The sequence below is a fragment of the Aegilops tauschii genome, chromosome 6, assembly GCF_002575655.3.
Source record: "Aegilops tauschii subsp. strangulata cultivar AL8/78 chromosome 6, Aet v6.0, whole genome shotgun sequence".
Classification (NCBI taxonomy): Eukaryota; Viridiplantae; Streptophyta; class Magnoliopsida; order Poales; family Poaceae; genus Aegilops; species Aegilops tauschii.
Window position 1 is genome coordinate 408,002,740 of NC_053040.3, and position 9,020 is coordinate 408,011,759.

The window sequence follows — 9,020 nt, forward strand, 5'->3', positions numbered from 1 at the left end:
AAGCTCTGGTTTATGAGAAGGTTATACCCAAACCTGCCCCAAATGGGACAGAATTTTTACCACGACATGTTGCCGCTCCATGATAGCATGCCAAGTTTCATGAATTTCGGACGAATTTTTGATTTACTAGAATTACGAAAGCAAGTACGTCGATGTTTGCCGGAGAGCCACGGTGCCATGGTGTTCGAATTTCATCCCCATTTCTTGCATGGGAGATAAGCATAAACCCATGGACACATATATGATTTTACAACCCATGTTGGTGCACCGGATCATGTGCATGTAGTTTAATTTTGAATTGTGCACCTGAAATGGCTAGAAAACCAATTTAATGTATAAAATGTTCAAACGAAACCTTGATAATTCCAATTCTTTTACGACACACATATAGTTGCATGTTCACTCTAGATAAAAGGTCTAGCAATGCAAACACCGTCCATTGCTGCTGTGACCCCATATGTAATTCAAATCAAGATGAAAAATCAAGTAGATCGCACACAGATTATTATCACCAACCGTGTGAGATGCAGCACAAAATATCCTGGAGCACCATCGGTGTATAGTACGCCTATGGCTTACACGAGAAGGTGCGTCAGCTACAGTCCACAACCGGCGTCTCAAGCACACTAGCTCGCTCCCCAAATATCATTTCACAGTTCAATCGTTGCCGATGAAAGATGGGCACGTGGACCCGCGTCGTGAGGGCAACTTCGGTGGCCCACTCCGGCGAGCGCGGCCGCAGCCGCCATGCGTGTGCTAACAAGGTGCATGAGCGAAGCCGCAATCTGTGACCGGGCGGCAAAGGCAGCCAAACGGCCGCTGTTGCTTCTCAGGTGGCGGCAGCAACATCTGCCTCGGGGATAGCAACTGGCGAGAGCAGCACAATAGTTGTCTGTTCCACAACGGCGTCCTTAGCCCTGATGGAGGCCGCCCACGCCCAGCTCCTGGCGGTCACCGCACAAATCGAACGAAACTTCTCCGACAACGGTTGGCAACCCACGGCCGAAGAGCTGGAAATCGCCGAGAGCATTCGAGCAGCCGTCCGTTCCTTCGCCGCATACCTTGCGATGATGGAGGTCGTCCAAGCCCAGATCGCGTCCGCCCACGCCCAGCTCGTGGCGGCCTTTTCCAAAGAGATGGCGGACGCGGATGGCGAGATGCTTGCCGAGTATGGTGCGATGGATGCCATGGAGCCCCTTCCCCAAGAGACCTCGGGCGCGAGCTGGACATGGAGGCGGCGGCAGAGATCGACGAGCACCAGCCGTAGTAGTACTCTTTGTTTTGTTTAATTAAGAGCTTCGGTCTTTAATTTGTTAGAGTAATGTTTAGGTCAGCTAGCTCTGTTTAATTGCTGAACTTGCTCGATTAAGAAGTGTGGGTGTGTTGTAGTCTCCTTTGTGTACCCAAATTATGCAATGACGTGGATGACCACTGTAACCATGGAAATTCGAACCAAAATTTTTGACGTTCAAACTCATCACAGACGGGTTAAGCTATCTGAATCGTTTGTGATGTCCACATGTCGTACACAGTTCTGAATAAGGGACCGTGTCTGATGACACTTTGCGCGCTAGTTTTTTGGCTGAAGCGATTCCAAATTTTTGGCTTCCACGGAAATATCTACCTCCCCGCCCCCTCCCCCTTACGAAAAGCCACATTTCCCCTGTTTTCGCCTTCCTCTCCAAGTTGAAACCTTCACTCCTTGCTTGCAGCGCTGCCTCCTCATCGGCGACCCTCCTTCAGGCTGCTCGGCCTCGTCTATCCAGGCAGGTAATCCACACCCGACCCCCATCCTCCTCCTCCTTCCACATCCCACATACCACGACCGCCGGCGCGAGCGCGACACCTTCCACCCAAATCACCAACCCCTCCACCAAATAAGCGCCGCCCTAAGCCATGGTGCACGCAGTATAGCCAGGATCTCTAGGAGCATTTGGCAGCGGAGAAGCAAATCACGGCCGCACGCGCGGATGAGGTCGCGATGGCTGCCATTCGTGCCGACCCCCAGATCTTGGAGGAGCACCTTGCCATTTGCTAGCTACGCCAGTTAAGCATGCTCGGTTTACCCGTTGCGTGTGCTGCTCTTGCCTTTCCTTCACAAATTCTAGTGAATTGTGCTATCTAATTTTACCATGCAATCTGTTGCTCTAGTGCATATGTTCTATATGTCGTGCAGTGTGGTGCTCACTTATTAACTGTTTTGTTAATTAGTTGTCATCTTCAGTTAACTGTTTGGTTCAATTATGCAAATGTGATGTTCAATTCTTCAGGCTCCATTTTGTATTGTCTTCCATGTGAGAAATAAATAGAATTTATCTTTACAAAATACATGAGAAACGAATACAATTGCTATATTTCCAAGTTGTCAAGCATGCTTGGTTTGGTTATACATTGTGCAATCTGGTGCTCAGTTAACGTTTGGTTCATTTGTGTTGTGGTGTTTGGTTAACTATTTGGTTCAATTCTGCAATGCGATGTTCAATAGTTGTGGGTGCATTCTGTTATTGTATACCATTTGAGGAATAAACTGAATTTGGCTGTAGTGAATACATGAGAAACAAATACAATTGCTACAATTGGCTGTAGTTAACTGTTTGGTTAACTATCTGATCTTCTATTAGGAGTATGTTATATTGTGAAATGTGGTGCTCAGTTAATGTTTGGTTCATTTGTTGTGGTGTTTAGTTAACTGCTTGGTTCAATTTTGCAATGCGATGTCCAATTGTCGTGGGTAGAATTTTGTATTGTTGTGCATGTGAGGAATAAATCGAATTTGGCTGCACTTAATACATGAGAAACATATACAAGTTCTATATTTCCTAGTTCTTAATCATGCTTGGTTTGGATAAATGGGTTTTCCACGTGGCTTGAATTAATCTGATGAATCTGCAATGTGCTTATTTTTCATCAACATATTTTACTGATAGCATGCGAACCCTTACTTAACCTGATGACTAACTACCTTATATGTGTTGCAGGGAAACAATGGGAAGCACTGAGGTTTACAATCGAGGTTAGCACGTCCATGGTCCGTTGTCTAATAGCACATTATTGTGCAATTGCAGGAACCATTCTAATATTTTGGTTTTTAACAATTTGGTCTTGCACATGTAGGTCCTGCTGCCGGAGGTTTTAACCCACTGTTCGACCCTTTTTGCATATGGGGAAATGAGTTGTCCATGAATATCAATCAAATCAAGAAACTCAGAAAGATTGTTAGGATAAAGGAATTAGCGACAAAAAACTACAAGATCTTTGTCTGCACAATGAAGAAGACATCAGTTCACTACAAGATGGTACTAACTATTATACCTTGCCTTTTTTATTCCTTTGCCCCATTTCCAATATAGAGAAGATATTTATGCACATCCTTGTTTTCAGGCCTTTCCAATGCAGTTCACTGATGATTACCTCTCAAACCACCTCTATGGTCAGGAGGCGAGGAAGGTTTTCATACAACACCCACGGTTCAATATTGAAGTGTTCCCGAAGAGGACGAAGGACGGACGGTCAATCATCCACAGGCACTGGCCTAAAGTTGCAAACACCTTCAACATGAATGAAGGCTCAATATTCGCCTTCCGCTTCAGCAGTTTTCCAGATGAGATGCATCTATCTATATACCGTCTATGATGCTAATTCCGAAAGGTTCTACATGTTGCATGTGAAACTTGGTGCTGGTGCAGTTGTGTAATGGGGTAGCTGAGTGCTGAAGCTATATCATGTTGTACTTTGATGTATTTCTATTATGAAATTCTGCTTCCTTAATATGGAAATGAAGTATATTGTGTGCTTAATATGAATGTCAATTAGATTAATAAATGTATTATTAATAATAGGGCAATTAGCCTGCTAATGGCGAATTAGCCTGCTAATTGAGTTTCTTGACTTGACTGATATTCATGGACAACTCATTTCCCCATATGCAAAAAGGGTCGAACAGTGGGTCAAAACCTCTGACAGCAGAACCTACCTGTGCAAGACCAAATTGTTAAAAACCTAAATATTAGAATGGTTCATGCAATTGCACAATAATGTGCTATTAGACAACGGACCATGCACGTGCTAACCTCGATTGTAAACCTCAGTGCTTCCCATTGTTTCCCTGCAACACATATAAGGTAGTTAGTCATCAGGTTAAGCAAGGGTTCGCATGCTATCAGTAAAATATGTTGATGAAAAATAAGCACATTGCAGATTCATCAGATTAATTCAAGCCACATGGAAAACCCATTTATCAAAACCAAGTATGATTAAGAACTAAGAAATATAGCAATTGTCTATGTTTCTCATGTATTAAGTGCAGCCAAATTTGATTTATTCCTCACATGCGCAACAATACAAAATTCTACCCACGACAATTGGACATCGCAGTGTAGAATTGAACCAAGCAGTTAGCTAAACACCCCCAACAAATGAACCAAACATTAACTGAGCACCACATTGCACAATATAACATACTCGTAATAGAAGATCAGACAGTTAACCAAACCAAGCATGCTTAACAACTTGGAAATATAGCAATTGTATTTGTTTCTCATGTATTTAGTACCGCCAAATTCAATTTATTTCTCACATGGCATACAATAACAGAATGCAGCCACAACAATTGAACATCGCATTGTAGAATTGAACCAAGCAGTTAACTAAACACCACAACAAATGAACCAAATGTTAACTGAGCACCACATTGCACAATATAACATACTCGTAATAGAAGATCAGACAGTTAACCAAACCAAGCATGCTTAACAACTTGGAAATATTGCACCCTGAAGAATTGAACATCACATTTGCAGAATTGAACCAAGCAGTTAACTGAACACCACATTGCACGACATATAGAACATATACACTATAGCAGAAGATTGCATGGTAAAAGTAGATAGCACAATTCACTAGAATTTGTTAAGGAAAGGCAGTACCTAGCAAACGATGGCCTCGAGAAAACGCCATGAACTGTCGTTTAATGCAGCCAACCACGTCGCGGCATCGGCGCGCGAGGCGTCAATGGTGGCCTCGACGGCGAGGTGCTCCTCCAAGATCTGGGGGTCGGCACGAATGGCAGCCATCGCGACCTCATCCGCGCGTGCGGCCGCGATTTGCTTCACCGCTGCCAAATGCTCCTTGAGATCTTTGCTATACTGCGTGCACCATGGCTTAGGCCGGCGCTTATTTGGTGGAGGGGTCGGTGATTTGGGTGGAAGGTGTCGCGCTCGCGCCGGCGGTCGGGGCATGTGGGATGTGGAAGGAGGAGGAGGATGGGGTCGGGTGTGGATTACCTGCCTGGATAGGCAAGGCTGAGCAGCGTGAAAGAGGGTCGCCGGCGAGGAGGCGGCGCTGCAAGCAAGGAGTGAAGGTTTCAACTTGGAAAGGAAGGCAGAAAGGAGGGAAATGTGTCTCTTGGTAAGGGGGAGGGGGCGGGGAGGTAGATCTTTCCGTGGAAGCCGAAATTTGGAATCGCTTCAGCCAAAAAACTGCTGTGCAAAGTGTCATCAGACACGGTCCCTTATTCAGAACCGTGTACGATATGTGAACATCATAAACGATTCAGATAGCTTAACCCGTGTGTGATGAGTTTGAACGTCAAAAATTTTGGTTCGAATTTCCATGGTTACAGTGGTCATCCACGTCATTGCATAATTTGGGTACACAAAGGAGACTACTGCACACCCACACTTCTTAAGCGAGCAAGTTCAGCAATTAAATAGAGCTAGCTGACCTAAACATTACTCTAACTAATTAAAGACTGGCGCTCTTAATTAAACAAAATAAAGAGTACCACTACGGCTGGTCCTCGTCGATCTCCGCCGCCGCCTCCATGTCCAGCTCGCGCCCGACGGTCTCCTGGGGAAGGGGCTCCATGGCATCCATCAAAACCGGCAGATCTCGGGTAGGGGGTCCCGAACTGTGCGTCTGAGGATCGAAGGTAACAGGAGACAGGGACACGATGTTTTACCCAGGTTCGGGCCCTCTTGATGGAGGTACTACCCTACTTCCTGCTTGATTATCTTGGATGAATAAGGGGTTTACAAGAGTTGATCTACCTCGAGATCGTAATGGCTAAACCCTAGATGTCTAGCCTGTATGATTATGATCGCCCCTACAGACTAAACCCTCCCGTTTATATAGACACTGGAGGGGCCTAGGGTTGTACAGAGTCGGTTTACAGAGGAGGGAATCTTCATATCAGAACGCCAAGCTTGCCTTCCACGCAAAGGAGAGTCTCATCCGGACACGGGAGGAAGTCTTCTGTCTTGTATCTTCACGGCCCATCGGTCCGGCCCACATCACATAGCCCGGACGCCCGAGGACCCCTTAATCCAGGACTCCCTCGGTAGCCCCTGAACCAGGCTTCAATGACGATGTGTCCGGCGCGCAGATTGTCTTCGGCATTGCAAGGCGGGTTCCTCCTCCGAATACTTCAAAGTAGTCCTTGGACACAGAAAACGTGTCCGGCTCTGCAGAACATGCCGCACACACAGCCACAAAGAGTATAATATTTAACAAGTCCCATCTACTGACAACCTTTGCAGTGAGACATTACGTCCCTGCCCGGTTATTATTTTGAACCGTTTTTTTAGCCTCCCGCTCCACGTTTCGAGCTGCGGTTTTCATTGGCACGTCTTGTCGAAGTAGAGATCATGTCCCCTTATCAAGAGATTCCCATCAATGCAGGTGTGGGTAATCCAACCGTGGCGTCCGCACGACCCTTGGGGAATAGGCGAGTTTTAAGGCGAGTGGGGAGGCGCTCGATATTCGCTGCCTTTATAAGAGGATAAGCATCCACTCTTTCACCCACGGCTTCTTCCTCTCTGCCCATCCGCTCTTGAGCTCCAGCGCCCAAGCTTCCATCCTTTCCGCCCCCAAAAAGCACTCCGACCATGTCTGGATCTGGAGCGCAGGGCAAGTAGATGGACTCCTCTGTCACGGAGGAGAACATCACGGAGCTCCGGGACGCGGGGTACTTGGCCCAAGAAATCGCCCACCGGCTTCCGACCAAGGGGTAGATCATCCCCACCCCGGAGCCCAACGAGAGGGTGGTATTCATCCCCCCAATTCATCCGCGGGTTAGGATTTCCTCTCCACCCCTTCGTCCGCGAACTCGTGTTCTACTACGGGCTAGATTTCCACGATCTAGCCCCAAATCCTTTCCTTAACATCTCGGCATTCATTGTCGTGTGCGAGGCCTTCCTCCGCACCCCACCCCACTTCGGATTATGGCTAAAGATCTTCAATGCGAAGCCGAAAGTGGTGGATGGTCAACATGCAGAGTGCGGAGGCGCCATGGTGAGCAAACTGTCCAACGTCACATGGCTCACAGGCACCTTTGTCGAGACCGTCAAAGGGTGGCAACAGCAGTGGTTCTACGTCATAGAGCCCCGCGACACCACCTGGGCCGCGGCTCCCGAATTCAAGTCCGAGCCCCCAATGCGGATTACCTCCTGGCTAAACGAGGGCCTAGACTGGGCGTCGTCGGATGAGGTGTCAGCGTTGCAGACGCGCATTAAGAGCATGGTGGACAAGAACATCAAGCTCGTCAATGTGATCCAGGTGATGCTTTTTCGCCGTATCCTTCCTTTCCAAAGCCAGACTTGCCATCTGTGGGAGTTTGATCCGGCCAAGCACCAGACCCTACAACAATTCTTCGGCGCCACGCACAAAGGTATCTGGAAGGTGCTTTTCAAGGCCAACCAGTCGTGGCCGAAGACGACCGAGGACCGCGGCTATGACCTGACTCATCCAGCCAGTCCGGTAAGTTCTTCATATTTTGAGGTGTATCCTCTACATGTGCATTCAAGGAAGATGTCCAAGCTTCTCCATTTGTCTTTTCAGGGCCGGATAAAGAAGGTGGAGCGGATCCAGTGTCCGGCTCCACTGCCTGAAAACCCAGCTATCCCACTTCTAACGAAGATGCTGGTTCCGGTGCAGTACAAGGCGCCGGAGAAGAAGGCGACGAAGGGCCAAGAGGCAAGAAGCGGCCTCCGCCGTAAAGGCTTCGGACGCAACGTCCGAAGACCCCAAAACTCATTCCTCCCCTGCCAAGAATGACGAGGAGGAGGAAGAAAGCAATTCTCCCCCCGAGGGGGGAAGGAAGAAAAGGGCGGCCTCCACGGATCTGGAGGCAGAGGCGGAGGCGTCCAAGAAAGGGAAGGTCTCCCTTGCGGATAATTTCGCATTGGACACCGATAGCAGCTCTGAGTGGCGTCCCAGGAAGAAGCCCCTGGCCGAATCATAAGTACTCAAAGGCACTTATGCACATATATATCCAGCTCCTTTACTTCGTGGTTTTTAACATGTTGAATCATGCGATGTAGTCCGGCTCACGCCCACCCCCAGCGATCCTCATATTCGGGGAATTCGCTGGATCCAAATGTGATGGACAGCGAGTCGCCTCCGCCGACCTCCTCCCCCAAGACTATGAACGACGTTGAAGTGTTGTCTCGAAGGACCCTCCCAGGCCAGGGAGAGGTACAGGAGGCCGTACAGGTGGCGCCAGAGGGTGATACTCCGGCCGCCAGACACATGGGGGAACAGACCCCCTAGAAACTGGCGATGGGGGCCATACCCAATTCGGACCCCGGCCGAATACTATTCTGGAGGCCCATACGGCTCCGAAATCAGGTAAGCAGCCTTCTTCGGAAGAAGGAGGTGCACCTATTCCGCCGGTGACCTCAGTCCACCCAGAGGCACCAGATACTTTACTGGAAGCGCTTCAAGGTGCTTCTATTGTGGAAGAACACCGTATCCTTATGGGTACGGTGGTTGAGAGGGTTCAGTCCGCTAGGAGTGGGCTGACCAAAGCCTGCGTCAGCCTTCTAACAGGCTTTGAGGTATGTGACGGAATTATGCAACAAGAATGCCGTAGTATAGACAGTAGCCCCTGAGACTCTGTCCGGTGTTCGAAAAGAAAGGCCGGATGGAGGATCAAATAATTTTCGCAGGAGACTAAACATATGTGTCTATGTGAATAAGCTGGCGTCGATGCTGGCTGCGACCTCCCATTCTGCCGAAGTCTC